Source organism: Phoenix dactylifera, chromosome 14 (assembly GCF_009389715.1).
Source record: "Phoenix dactylifera cultivar Barhee BC4 chromosome 14, palm_55x_up_171113_PBpolish2nd_filt_p, whole genome shotgun sequence".
NCBI lineage: Eukaryota > Viridiplantae > Streptophyta > Magnoliopsida > Arecales > Arecaceae > Phoenix > Phoenix dactylifera.
This window is the reverse complement of record NC_052405.1, coordinates 23,867,569-23,883,627: the sequence shown is the minus strand read 5'-3', so window position 1 is coordinate 23,883,627 and position 16,059 is coordinate 23,867,569.

Here is a 16,059-nt window from a genome sequence, read left to right as displayed (position 1 = left end):
CATTTGGTCCTTACTTGATTCAATCAGGGGATTGAATCAAGGGTGTATAGGTTTGTTGGTGAGCCTAGGTTGAAACCAACGTGTAAGGGTTCGATTGTGATCCCGGAAAAACAATCAAGTGGTTCTAGTAAAGGTGAGCCTGGGAAAACCGACCGAGTTCGTTGTGACCTCGTAAAACAACAAGTTGGGTTGTGAGCTTGTAAAACAACTGGCTGTAATCCGAGGGGTTATAGTGAATTCCCAAGTGAGGCTTGGGGAGTGGACGTAGGAGCAAGGGTTAGCTCCGAACCACTATAAAATCATTGTGTTTGTGATTGCATTTGTCTCTCTTACTTTCATTTCATTCACTGCACATAGCATCTAATTAATCAACTTGCAAAAAGTATCAATTAGTATCTCACAAACCATTTAATTGTAATAATTATTTTAAAACCCAATTCACCCCCCCTCTTGGGTTGTCTATCTGGGCAACAAGTGGTATCAGAGCCGGAACTCTTTTACCCAAAGAGTAAAAGATCAAAATGACAATCCCATTTGGATCTTCCCACATTGAGGGCCAGTTTACCCAAAGACCCCCATTCTTTAATGGATCCGACTACTCATATTGGAAGGCTAGGATGAGAATATTTATCCAAGCCCAAGACTATGAGATGTGGACCATAATACTAAATGGACCACACATCCCTTCCATTTATGTAGAGGGTGTCACTGTACCCAAACTTGAAAAAGATTGGGATGACAATGACTTTAGGAAGGCACAACTCAATGCCAAAGCAATGAATGTGCTTTACTGTACATTAGATAGAAATGAATTCAATAGAGTCTCTACTTGCAATTCTGCAAAAGAGATTTGGGATAGACTTGAAGTGACCCATGAGGGCACGAATCAAGTCAAAGAATCCAAAATAAATATATTAGTTCATAAGTATGAATTATTTAAGATGGATTCTAATGAAACAATCACTTGCATGTTCACTAGATTTACTGACATTGTCAATGGCCTAAAAAGCCTTGGCAAAAATTATACTAACAGTGAGCATGTCAGAAAGATTCTTCGCTGTCTACCAAGGTCATGGAAAGCCAAGGTGACGGCAATCCAAGAAACCAAGGACTTGAACAAGCTTCCACTTGAGGAGCTTCTTGGATCCCTAAAGACGCACGAGCTCACAATGAAACAATACAGCGAGGAAGAGTCCTCTCACAAGAAAAAGGTAATAGCATTAAAATCTGTTTCTACTAACAAAGACTTATCTTGCAGCAGTAGCAGTGAAGAGGAAGATAATGAGGGAGATGATGATGAGGTTCTCTTTGTAAGAAAATACATCAACCGTAAGAAGACCTTTCATCAAAGGAGAGGCCCCTCAAGTTTCTATCACAAGGATAAAGGTAAGGAAAGGGAAAATGAGGCGATCGGATGTTATGAGTGTAAGAAGCCGGGGCACTTCAGAGCTGAGTGTCCTTTGCTGAAGAAGGGGAGCAAGTACAAGAAAAAGAAAGTCCTTGTCTCCACCCTATCGGACTCCGACACATCATCATCATCATCGGATGAGGAGCAAGAAGAAAAGGCCAACCTTTGTTTTATGGCTAACGACAATGAGGTAACATCCGGAACACATTTAGATTTTACTTTCGATGAATTATATGATGCCTTCAATGAATTAATGGACGAGTACAAGACAATAAACCTTAAAAACAAAGAATTAAAACTAACTAACCAAACTCACCTCCGTAAGTATGATACATTAGTTAAGGATAAAGATGTTTTTATTAAAGAAAATGCAGAACTTAAGACTAGCAACCAAATCTTGAGTCAAAAGAATAATACCTTAACTAAAGATAACGAAAGGCTGAACAAAGAAATATTAGAACTTAAAAATAATAAACATATCTTAAAAGAGAGTCTCACAAAAGAACTAAATGATCTAAAAACAGAAAAACAAAAATTGACACTAGAACTTGAAAAGTACAAACCTTTTGTAGAAAAATTTATATATAGCTCAGAAAAATTAAAGATGATACTTAATAGTCAACGAGCTGTATTCAATAGAGCTGGTTTAGGGTATAAACCTAAAAATAAGCAAAAACTCCTTAGTAATTTCTTTGTTAAAGCTGGATAAAGTAAAACTAAGAAAATAACATGTTTTTGCTGTGGAACATTAGGACATAAAGCAAATGTGTGTGATTATAGAAAATGAAAAACTAAAAGAAGAATTAAAAGGGTTTGGGTTCCAAAAGGAACCAACATTACTAACCATGAAGGACCCAAGAAAACTTGGATACCTAAAATTATATGATTTGTTTGTGTAGGAGTGTCTTGCAGCCAAGGTCGACAAAAATTGTTGGTATTTGGACAGTGGCTGCTCAAGACACATGACGGGTGACAAGGATTAATTCTTCACCCTTGAAGCTAAGAAGGGAGGTGCTGTGACTTTTGGAGACAATAACCAAGGTCACATCATTGGTATAGGTAAAGTACAAATTATCCCTTCAACTTTTATTAATAATGTTCGATATGTTGATGGTCTTAAACATAATTTACTTAGCATTAGTCAATTGTGTGATAGAGGTTTTGATGTTTTGTTCAAAACATCCTTATGCATAATAACCAACTCAAATGACAATAGTTTAGTTTTTAAAGGAATAAGACGTGGGAATGTGTATGTAGTAGACATTGAGGATCTAGCCAAACATAACCCATGTTTAGTTGTTAATGAAACTAAGGACAATGATGCTAGTTGGTTATGGCACCGTAAGTTAGGTCATGCAAGCATGGACACAATATCAAAACTAGTTAAAAGAGATTCTGTGATAGGTTTGCCAAAACTAAAGTTTGAAAAGAATAAAATATGTGAAGCTTGTCAATATGGCAAACAATCAAGGAACTCCTTTAAATCAATAAATTGTGTCTCTACCTCTAGACCTCTAGAACTACTACACATGGATCTATTCGGACCAACTAGAACCACAAGTCTAGGTGGAAATAAATATGGTCTAGTTATTGTAGATGATTATTCTAGATACACTTGGGTCATGTTCTTAGCTCATAAAGATCAAGCATTTACAGTTTTTAAGAAATTTCATAAGGAAGTAACAAATGCTAGAGATATTTCAGTCATAGCTATTAGAAGTGACCATGGAACGAAATTTGAAAATCATTTATTTGATGAGTTTTGTAGTAAAAAGGGGATAACTCATAATTTTTCTGCACCTAGGACACCACAACAAAATGGAGTTGTGGAAAGGAAAAATAGAACTCTAGAAGAAATGGCTAGAACCATGTTATGTGAAAGTAACCTCCCTAAGTACTTTTGGGGAGAAGCCATTAATACCTCATGTCATATATTAAATAGAGTTTTATTGAGACCCATTATAAAGAAAACACCTTATGAACTTTGGAAAAATAGAAAATCCAAAGTAAATTATTTTCATGTCTTTGGTTGTAGGTGTTTTGTTCATAATAATGGAAAAGATAATCTAGAAAAATTCGACTCTAAATCTGATGAGGGTATATTTTTAGGGTACTCTACAACTAGTAAAGCCTATAAAGTTTTTAATAAAAGAACCCTAGTTATAGAAGAATCTATACATGTTGTTTTTGATGATTTTAGTGATATCTCTTCTAGTAAGAGAGTTAATCTTGATGATGATGCTGAAATTCTTGAAGAAAAGATTGATGATATGACATTACATGATGATGAACAAAAATTAATTGGAAATGCATCATCAAGCCAACAGGCTATTGTGGATCATGGGCTGACTAAGGCTTGGAAGTATGCTCACGGGCATCCTAAGGAATTAATTTTAGATGATCCATCTCAACCTGTTAGGACTAGGGCATCTCTTAGAAACTTAAATAATCATCTAGCTTTTGTCTCACATTTTGAGCCCAAACACATAGAAGAAGCTGAAAAAGATGTAAATTGGATAAATGCAATGCAAGAAGAATTAAACCAATTTACTAGAAACAAGGTATGGAATCTAGTAGAACGACCTTCTGAATATTCAATTATAGGTACCAAATGGATATATAAAAACAAACTTGATGAAAATGGAATTGTAATAAGGAATAAGCCTAGACTAGTAGCAAAGGGGTATAATCAAGAAGAAGGTATAGATTTTGATGAAATCTTTGCTCCTGTGGCTAGACTCGAGGCAATTAGATTATTATTAGCATTTGCATGCTCTAAGAATTTCAAATTATTTCAAATGGATGTAAAAAGTGCATTTTTAAATGGGTATATTAATGAGGAGGTGTATGTAGAACAACCTCCTGGTTTTGAAAATCATCAATACCCTAATCATGTGTATAAACTGAACAAAGCATTTTATGGTTTGAAACAAGCACCTAGAGCATGGTATGAAAGACTTAGCAAATTTCTACTAGAACATGAGTTCTCTAGGGGAAATATAGATACAACACTGTTTCTAAAGAAGAAAAACAAAGATATGTTAGTAGTGCAAATTTATGTTGATGATATTATTTTCGGTGCTACTAACAATCGCCTCTGCGAGGAATTTGCTGATTTGATGCAGAGTGATTTGAGATGAGCATGATGGGAGAGCTGAACTTTTTCCTCAGGCTTCAAATCAAACAATCTGAAGAAGGGATCTTCATCAATCAAGCTAAATGCATCAAGGAGATGCTTAAGAAGTTTGATATGGAGGGAAACAAGTCAATCAGCACACCCATGAGCTCATCATGCAAATTAGACCAAGATGAATCAGGTAAATCTGTAGATCAAAAGATTTATAGAGGTATGATAGGATCTTTATTGTATCTCACTGCAAGTAGACCTGATATCATGTTTAGTGTATGCATGTGTGCTAGATATCAGTCTAATCCTAAGGAATCTCATCTAATTGCAGTCAAGAGAATCTTTAAATACCTAATAGGAACAAAAAATATAGGTTTATGGTATTCTAAAGAATCTAGCCTGAACTTAATAGGATACACAGATTCAGACTTTACTGGTTGTAAACTTGATAAAAAAAGCACCAGCGGGTCGTGTCAATTCTTAGGAGAAAATCTAATCTCATGGTTTAGCAAGAAACAAAACTCGGTTGCATTATCTACTGCTGAAGCTGAATATGTTGCAGCCGGGAGTTGTTGTGCTCAAATCATGTGGATCAAACAACAATTGGAAGATTATGGAATTAAACAAGATAAAATTCCTATTAATTGTGATAACACTAGTGCTATTAATCTAACTAAAAATCCAATTCAGCATTCAAGAACTAAACATATTGAGATAAGACATCACTTCATAAGAGATCATGTACTGAATGGTGATGTGACACTTCAATTTGTTTGCACTGATGATCAATTAGCTGATATCTTCACAAAATCCTTGTGTGAAGAGAGATTTAGTGTGCTTAGGAGAGGATTAGGAGTGATTGATCCATCCTAGTGATATTCTCTTCTAGTTCATTGATTTTGATGATTATCTTGTGTTAAATATGGAGTTTCTCATCAAATCAGATCATAACTTAGTGATTGTCCCTTGGTTGGTACGAAAATAGCATGATTTTTAGGTGCGTGCCAGAGTTCGAGTCGACTCGAGTAAGTTTCAGAGTCGGCTCACATGGTGGAGTCGACTCGCACATAGACGGGAGTCGACTCGAGATCGATGGCGGCATAAGGGGAGTCGACTCGCCCATAGACGGGAGTCGACTCGAGGTCGATGACAGTATTAGGGGAGTCGACTCGCGCATATTTTGGAGTCGACTCGAGGTCGAGTCGACTCGAGGTCGAGTCGACTCGAGACTTACAGGAGTCGACTCGCGGTCGGGATCCGAGTTTTTTTAACCCTAATCCAAGCGTTTAATCAAAACTTCTATTCACCGTCGCCACTGTTCACAAACCCTAGAGCCGTCTCCTACATCGTCTCCGACCGTCCTTAGGGTTTTTCCCGTCGACCTTCTTCCGTCCATTAGGGTTTTACCCCATCCCTAGGTCAACCATGCCCCGCAAGTCGATTGTCCCAAGCCGAAAGAGGCCCCAACCCGCGAGCGGCACCGAGCGACGGTCCAAGGCTCGGAACGATCCCGTGAGGCCACAACCTCCGGTTCGTTCCCCGCCGAGGCCGGTTCCCTCGCGACCGTGCGCCGGAAAGGCGGTCTCCACCGGGAGATACGTCAACTTCGACTATCTCTTCCGGGAGGACTTCACCATAGGAGATAGGTTGAGGGCCCAGGGACTCGAGTTCTTTTGTTCCCTAGATCTCCCCGCATACCCAGGTCTAGTTAGGGAGTTCTATGGAACAGTACATAGGAGAAATGGTGGGATAGAGGGGACCGTAGCGGGTGTCCCATTATTTATTTCGGAGGATATCATTGCTCAAATCCTCCATCTTCCCCAAGTAGGGGTATCTCCTACTCATCCTGAGGATAGGACTGAGGCCCTTACGGCCATTTTAGGGAGTCCACCCAGTCCCCACTCGATGAGGTGTCCGCTAGTTCACTGTCAGTTGAAATGCGGCTCCTCTTGAGTATCATCTCTAGGACCCTTTTCCCTAAGACTGGCCGCTTTGATTTTGTATTTGAGAGGGACCTAGCCCTTATGTTCTACATCCTTCAGGATACTCCAATTAACTTTCCCAAACTCATTTACAGATACCTATGTGAGCCACTAGACAGACCTAGGCTCACCCTTCCTTATGGGATGCTATACACTCTTATCTTTAGGGAGTCTGAGATCCCCATTCCTGAGGGGAAACCCTCTCGCGCACTGCGATGGATAGATCGCATGGGTGAGGAAACCCTACATAGGATGGGATTTCATAAGGTAGAGGGAACCTGGGTCAGGAAACCATCCTCCTCCACACCTACCACTAGACGCTCCCCCAGTCCTGATCCAGTTTCAGACTTTCCTACCTTTCCCTCCACCTCAGCAACCCTCCACCTCAGCACCCTCCACCTCAGCCGGACCCTCCTCCTCAGCTCCACCCACTCAGCCGATGGAGGTCCGGATTTCTCCTGAGCAGCTCCGGGAGTTGCGGCAGGAGATTGTGCGGGATCTTCGGGACGACCTGCTGAGGGAGCTCCGAGGTCCAGCCACTGCCCCTTCTTCTGCGTTGGTTCCCTCACTTTCAGCCGTGACCGAGATGACGGCTCATCTGAGGGAGGAGATCTTCAACGTCAGGAGCCTGATACAAGCCCAATTCTCCAACATGAGCGATGTCACAAGCAACACAAGACAGATGCGAGATGACATCCGACACGACATGGGCAGCCTGAATCAGGGGGCCGAGCACTTGGCGAATGTCTTGGTTGCCAAGTTGGACACACTCCAGCAGACTCTGACCGAGCTATCCACGACGCACAGTAGGGCCACCTCGGCCATTATCACCCAGCTAGGGAACGTCACGGATGGAGTCAGTCTCCTAATGGAACAATCCAGACTGAGGGGAGGAGCCACATCCTCGAGGAAGCTCTAGCTTATTTTGTTTACTTTGACATGTATTTACTGCTTTACTTATTGTATTCACAAATGCACTTACATATACATCAATACAATGAGTAGACAATTTTCTTCAATATTGTGCACATTGATCTCTACTTGCTTGTGTGTTCTGCTTTCTTCCTTTTTGATACGATGACAAAAAGGGGGAAAAATATTTAATAGATATGTAAAAGGAATCAAAATGAAAATCAATTAAAAAAACTCTTAAAATACACAATAATTTGTTCTTAGTGGATTCGATACCTCGAGGCTCATTATCTCTCTGTTGGGGCTCCTAATGGAGTAATCTCCAGAATCTATTCAAGAAATATTCGGAGATTAGTTGAATCCTGCTTAAGAACAAATTGGCAGATTTTTCCTCTAAACTAAAAATTTAAGTTCAAAAGCTTTCATACACTAAAAAAAATTTCAGAGAATCAAAACAAAGTTGAATGCATGTGTTGAGGGGGAGAATCTGAATTTTTAAGAAAGCAAAATCATTAAATATATATAAGCCAAACAATTGATTGCGTGACATGAAGGCTTATATAATTCCAAATGAAAGGGGGAGCTTTAACTTCGAAATTTATTGTTTCACACCTTTCAAGTTTGGATAAATTAAATAACCAGACACTTGAATTCATTTTAAAATTTTATTATAAATTTCCTTGTTTGTTGAGCAATTCACTTTACATATACTCAATGTTTTGTCATCATCAAAAAGGAGAAGATTGTGGAGTGATTGATTATATCCCTATTTGATTTTGATGAGCTCAAAGCATTTGAGTATATCTTATGTTTACTAATGAATTCAATCTAGTGTTTCAGTGAAAATCTTGTAAATTTGTGGTTAAGTGTCTCTAGATTTGGTTCAAGACATTTTGGGTAAGTTAAGAAGTCAACTTGAACCAAAGTCTGAGACTCGAGTCGACTCCGGGATATTACGAGTTGACTCCAAGCGTATCAGAAGCATTGGCACAGGCGCGAGTCGACTCCGGAACATTACGAGTCGACTCCGACTGAGAATAGACAGACGAACAGAAAGACCCAACTCACAACCTGTCAGTGAGTCGACTCCTGAAGAGCGCGAGTCGACTCCGATGCTTGCCGAGTCGACTCCAGAGTAGTATGAGACGACTCCAGGGAGTTACAGACAGAAAGACAGAGAAGTCATTTTGGACCTTGAGAGCCGAGTCGACTCCCGCAAAGCCCGAGTCGACTCCGAGACAGCGCGACCCCAAAAAGATAGAAGACAGTATTGTTGTCTCTGAGACGCGAGTCGACTCCAAGACACTTCGAGTCGACTCCAAGGCAGCGCTACTCCAAAAAGACAGAAGATTGTTTTTCGGATACTGAGAGCCGAGTCGACTCCGAAACAGTCCGAGTCGACTCCAAGACTGCACGAGCCAAAAGACAGAAGATCGGGTGTTCGGGCTCTGAGCGGCGAGTCGACTCCCAGAATTTCCGAGTCGACTCGAGTGAGTGAAGTTGAAGAATATCTCTATGAATTCCTTGGAATGAGCCGACTCCAAAAGTGCACGGTCAGCTCCAGATTTTGGCGAGTCGACTCCGGGTTAAGTCGAGTCGACTCCCAGTCGAGAAGACCACTTTAATTCAAATCCGGAACAGTTGCCGAGCCGACTCCAGAAAAGAATGAGTCGACTCCTGCTACAGCCGAGTCGACTCCAGATTGCGCGAGTTGACTTCGATCCCAACGGACACATTGTCAGGATGTGCAGAATGTGCAGAACGGCTAGTGAAGTGTGTCTAATGGCTAGTTTCCGTGGGGAATGGTTTAAATAGCCACAGGAGACTGTAGCAAAGCACAGAAGTAACATTCCTTTCAAAGAAAACACAATAACTTCATCTGCCAAAGAGATTTCAACGGAAAAGAAGGAAGAGAGCCATTAACTCCATTCAACCAACTCTTCCCAGCATTAAAGAAGTCTCCTTCTGCCTTCAAGTCTTCAAGACGTTCAAGAGGAGACCCAAAGTTCGAGAAGCCCTCCTCTACATCGTCATAAAATAGTTTGAGGGCTCTTAACTTCTCTATTGTTTATATTTCTGAATATCTGCTTTCTTAGAAGCTGTATTTTTCTCTTTGTTCCTTCTTTCCATTTGGTCCTTACTTAATTCAATCAGGGGATTGAATCAAGGGTGTATAGGTTTGTTGGTAAGCCTAGGTTGAAACCAACGTGTAAGGGTTCGATTGTGATCCCGGGAAAACAATCGAGTGGTTCTAGTCGGTGAGCCTGGAAAAACCGACCAAGTTCGTTGTGACCTCGTAAAACAACAAGTTGGGTTGTGAGCTTGTAAAACAACCGGCTGTAATCCGAGGGGTTATAGTGAATTTCCAAGTAAGGCTTGGAGAGTGGACGTAGGAGCAAGGATTAGCTCCGAACCACTATAAAATCATTGTGTTTGTGATTGCATTTGTCTCTCTTACTTTCATTTCATTCACTGCACATAGCATCTAATTAATCAACTTGCAAAAAGTATCAATTAGTATCTCACAAACCATTTAATTGTAATAATTATTTTAAAACCCAATTCACCCCCCCTCTTGGGTTGTCTATCTGGGCAACAAGGATGTAAGATGCTTCTCCCAAATCCTTCATGGCAAATTGAGATGATAGCCATACCTTTATTCCTTGTAATGCAGAAATGTTATTCTCGATTAAAAGAATGTTATCCACATACAAAACAAGAAATATGATAACTGAACCATTTGCCCATTTATAAATGCAAGGTTCCTCTTCATTCTTAATGAAGCCATATGATTTGATCACCTTATCAAATCGTATGTTCCAACTCCGTGAAGCTTGCTTTAATCCATAAATGGACCTTTGTAGCTTGCACACCTTAGACTCATCTGTAGATGTAAAACCTTCAGGTTGTATCATATATACCTCCTCTTCTAAATCTCCATTTAGAAATACGGTCTTTACATCCATTTGTCAAATTTCATAGTCTAAATGTGCTGTTATCGCAAGCATAATCTGAATGGACTTGAGCATTGCCACAGGAGAAAAAGTCTCGTCATAGTCAATACCATAACGTTGACGATATTCCTTGGCAACCAGATGTTAGATGTATGCCCTAGAAGCCAATTTGGCTGACACATTATTGATTCTAGGGACATAATTTTGTACTTGACTATTTATTATTGAATAAATAAAAGGCATCTTTTTCATTCATATTGTTTATGTGTCTATGAATCGTCCAAGAAATTAATAAGATGATGATACATATTCTCAAGAGTTGAGAATTTGAGCCATGTATCATTGGTGATTAATTTCTAAATGCTCCTGATCAAAGGATCATCACGAGGACGGTGATCGATCCGATCAGTGCACAGATCACTCTCCTTCTGGATGGACGAGACTTGAGTCCACAGTGTAGGGACACTGAAGTGATAGTGCAGGTGCTTGTTAGAGAACAAGGGTACTGAGCGTGACCAATACAAGAAGTCACTTGGATGTCTATCCACTCGTCAGTGACTTGCTTGATGTTGCAGTAGTGTGACTGGTCCTTTGACCTGCAGTGCTTCGGCTACTCACAGTGAGGTTATTGTAGTTTGACTGCACACATACATGGTCTCTAGCCATATGGCTCCATGCAGTGTAGATTGGCTGCAGTAAGTTCACTGTAGGAGTAGGGTATGCACCTATATGGAATCTATCGACCTTGATAGATAAGGAGAGATCCTATGTGATTTATAAGACTGAGTTCGTAAGACCTCGGCCGGGGCAGTATACACAGTGGAGAAAGAGTTTTTCACTATCGAACTCGAGTCAAATAAATCTTGACATATGACAGACGATGGGGTTTGACGAGTTGTCCATGACCTCCGTCCTGTAGGGATCCACGATAGTAGGACTGTATCACATGTTAACTGCACCTAGAGGTTCATCATTCCATTCTGCTGGGTAGCCACTACATGCTGCTAGGTGTCACTGGTGGATGGTGGGACTTATAGGGATTATCTTGATGATCGATAAACCCTAATGAGTTGAGTTGGAATCGTTCCAACCCATTGAAAGGAGTTTTCAATGATATAGTGATAGAGATCACAATATATCTCACTACCAGTCAGAATAGAACCTATGGGGTCACACACACTAGAAGTATTGACCGATCCGATGGTTGAAATCGTGATTAGGAATCACAAGAAATCAATTTGATTGATAAGAAGTTGAAGAAGAAACAAAGGGAATTAATTAATTAGACTTAAACACAAATCCTACTTCGGGAGGGATTCCTAGAGTCCTAATTGGATTAGGGCTGGGAATCCTAGTTGGAATAGGACTGGAATTCCTACTTGGAATAGGATTCCTACAATCCTAATGAGATTAGGAATTTTGAATTAAAATTGGATTCCTACTTGGAGTAGGATTCCTAGAAATCCTAATTGGATTAGGACTTCGGATTCAAATAGAGTCCTAATTGGATTAGGACTAAAATTAAATACATCCTAATTAGATTAGGATTCCTTAAGTCTAAATTAATTATTAATCTAATGAATCAACATGACTCCTAATTGGATTAGGATTGAAGAGTTCAATTGAGTCATGGTTCATTCAAATCCTAATTGGATTAGGACTAGCATAGATTGAACCCAATTTGGCTAATCCTAATTGGATTGGGATTAAACCATAAGAGAGGCACCCAATCCTCTTTGGAAGAGGATTAGGGCATCACAAGAAGGAGGGTTCACGCCCCTCCTCCTCTCCTTGTGTGCGGCATGAAGAGAAGGGCCGGCGCCCCCCTTCCCTCTTAGGCAATATGTCTAGGGCTCCTAGATTGTAGGAGCCCTAGATGGCTTTATAAGGAGGCATGAGGCCGGCGCCCTAGCCAAGAGCTCTCTTCCTCCTCTTGCTGCCGCCACCAGCCCCCTCCTCTCTTGGTTCAGCCGCAAGCAAAGGGAGAGCAAAGTCCAAGCGTTGGCGTCATCCTCTTCCTCCAATCCTTCTTCCAACGCAGGGAAAAGAAAGAAGGCTGCAGAAGCTGTGTTCTTCTTCCTTGAGTCCCTTCTTCTTCTTCCTCCTCTCAAGCACTTTCAAGAGTTGAAAGAAAGAGAGGAGATCAGCCATCAAAGGAAGTCTCTGCAAGGGAGCTAGCACCCCGGGGAGACGAGAAAGCTTTGATCGGTCCTCTGCTTCGTGTGGATACCCGTAGAGGCCGGACGTTTGAACGGCTTCAAGCGAACCCTCTTCCTAAAACCACAAATTCAGATTCGCGGTGATCATCTACCCGCGCAAGGTGAAGATTTGATCTTCCTATTAGTTTTAAAAGGATTTAATTCTTACCTAATTACGAAAGGTCTCGAAACAACGTTCATGAGATGAACGTCGAACTCGTGCATGCCGATTCCGCTGCCATCTGAAAAATTTTTGAAATATCAGCGGCATGGGCGGGTTCCCAACACCAGACGGGCTTTATAGGTCTCTACCTTTCCGTCTGCACTCCGTTTCCTTTTGAATATCCACTTACACCCTATGGATTTAATTCCTTCGGGTGGGTCAACTAATGTCCATACATCATTGACCTTCATGGATTCCATTTCGGATTGCATGGCTCCAAGCCATGCATCAGAGTCATGCCTCTGCATAGCATCCATATAGGTGATCAGATTCTCATCGTTTTCATCAAGTTCGATAGGATCCCCGTCCCGGACTAAGAAACCGTAGTATCTGTCCGGCTGACGTGGTAATCTACCTGATCGCCTTAATGGTGCATCTAAGATGGGTTCTGGATCTCATCTAATCAAATCTGACTCAATTGGTTCGGTGGATGGTATCGGGTCTTCTACATGTTGAACTTTCCTAAGCTCAATATTAGAGCTTTTAGTTCCTTCACTAAGAAATTCTTTCTCCAGAAAAACAGCTCTATTGCTTACGAACAATTTTTGTTCTTCAGCAAAGTAGAAGTAATATCCTTTAGTTTCTTTAGGATAACCAATAAAGAAATATTTGTCAGACTTGGGTTCAAGTTTGTCTATCTTCAAACGTTTGACGTACGCTAGATACCCCCAAATCCTAAGGTGAGGGAGCATCGGCTTACGTCCAGTCCACATCTCATGTGGTGTTTTATTTACAGACTTACTTGGAACCTTATTTAGAATGTAGTAAGCTGACTCAAGTGCATATCCCCAAAAGGATATGGGCAGACTCGCAAACCCCATCATGGATCGAACCATGTCTAACAGAGTTCGATTTCTCCTTTCTGATACACCGTTATACTATGGTGTACTAGGAGGAGTCCATTGGAAGAGAATCTCATTCTCTCCTAGATATGTCAAAAACTCACTGAAGAGGTATTCACCTCCTCGATCTGATCGAAGAGTTTTAATACTCTTTCCAGTTTATTTTTCTACTTCATTACGATATAATTTGAACATTTCAAATGATTCAGATTTATGTTTCATTAAACAGACATAACTATACCTAGAATGGTCGTCTGTAAACGTAATGAAATATGAATACCCACCTCTAGCATCTGTGCTCATTGGCCCACATATATCAGAATGTACAAGGGTCAATAAATCACTGGCTCGTTCACTTTTTTCGGTAAAAGGTGATTTGGTCATCTTACCAAGAAGATATGACACACAGGTTGTCAATAATTCACAATCATTAACACTGAGGATTCCCTTTTTACTTAACCTGTTCATCCTTTTCTTGTTAATATGACATAGCCTATGATGCCAAAGGTAGACATCCGTGACATTATCTAATCTAGGACGCTTACTTGACGTGTACATTACATTAACAGGTTGTAATAACAAGTAGATGCCATTGCTCAATCGTCCATTCATTACAGTAACACCATTCATAATGATATCACAAGAACATTTTTTATTGAAATTTCATAACCGTTCATGGCCAAAAGGCCAACGAAAATTACATTCAATAAGAACGTAGGACAATAGTGACAATCACTCAAGACAACTACATGAGAATTGAAAACAAGTTTGAGATTTCCTAAAGCTAGAACTGGAACAGATCTTCCATCTCCAACATTCAGGAATCTCTCGCTGTTTTCAAATCTCTCATTGACCTGAAGTCCTTGCAACAAATTGCATATATTAAACGGACTTCCAGTATCTAATACTCAGGTCGAATATCACATATAGAGAAATTACAAGGTGTTATCATATAAATACCTTGATCAGCAACTGATTGTCCTTTTCTCTTGCTTGGCCTGCTCGGGTCAAGTGAGATAAGGTACTGAGAACAATTCCTCTTCCAATGCCCCTGCTTCTTACAATAGAAGCATTCTGCCAGATTGTGGTCAGCCTTAATTTTTTTTGGTCTGACTTAGCTTAGCACGTTGCACCTTTTTCTTTTGATTCTTATTTTTCTTCTTTCCTTTCTTAAAAGTACCACAACCCCTGGACGAACCTCCCACTAAATTCACCGACCCTTTTAGGAGTTGGTGATCCTTCTCAAAAGTTTGTAGTAAACCCAACAATTGGTGATAATTTACTACTAGTTTTGTCATACGAAAGTTGGTGAGAAATGAGCAGCACGAACCAGGAAGAGAATTCAGTATAGCATCTTTCCCCAATTGATCATGTAGGGGAGATACTGTTGACCCCCTAATGGATTTTGATGAATACAAAACACTAGAGTTTAATTCCATTTATCTTAACAATTTACTTGAGGATTTCAGGTGATTAACTAAGAATATTGTTAAGAAATGTCTAGGCAAGTTTCCATATTTTTCAAGAATTTATTGAAGAATTTTTGAGTTGAAGAAAACAGATCAGGGACAGCCGAGACGTCTCCGGGTCGTCTCAGAGACGTCTCTGGCACAAACAGGAAGAATTGGCACGTCTGGAGACGTCCCCGGCACCTGGCGAGGCGTCTCGCAGGGTCGGAGTCGACTCCCGACACTGCGGAGTCGACTCTCTCAGAGGCGGCAGAAAGGCCGATTTCAAGGGATGCGCGCGAGTCGTCTCCACAGGAAGCGGAGTCGTCCCCGCAAGTAAAAAGCAGACTTCCCGAGTCGTCCCCAGAGAGTGCGGAGTCGACTCTCTCAGAGGATTCCAGAGGGTGTGTTTTTCGTTGACAGAACTGCCGAGACGTCCCCTGAAAGAGCGGAGTCGACTCTCTTAGAGAATTCCAGAGGACATATTTTTCAGAGATAAAATAGCGGAGTCGTCCCCGAGGCAGCGGAGTCGTCCCCATGCAAAAAGCGTAAACATCCCGAGACGTCCCCGTAAAGTGCCGAGCCGACTCTCTCAGAAAAACAGAAAAACAAGAAGTCAAAGAGTCCTTCTGTGGAGTTGTCCCCGTAAAGCGCAGAGTCGACCCCAAACAACGTCAAAAGAAAGTTTATACAGCCGAGACGTCTCGCGTTGAAGCGGAGACGTCTCCGGAGCGCCTGGGACGCGACTGACACACTTTTTCAGGTTTGTTTGAATTTCAAACTTCCATATCTTTGTGTCTAACGGCTATATTTGCTTTTTGGTCTATAAAAGGGAGCTCTTGAGTGCCTTCCTATATCTTCTCACCAACCCAACACAAGATCATTCAAGAGAGAAGAAAGAAAAAGAGGTTCAAGGGAGTTAGAGCTTTCAAGAGGAGAAATCAAGTGCATTCAAGTTTTCCCAA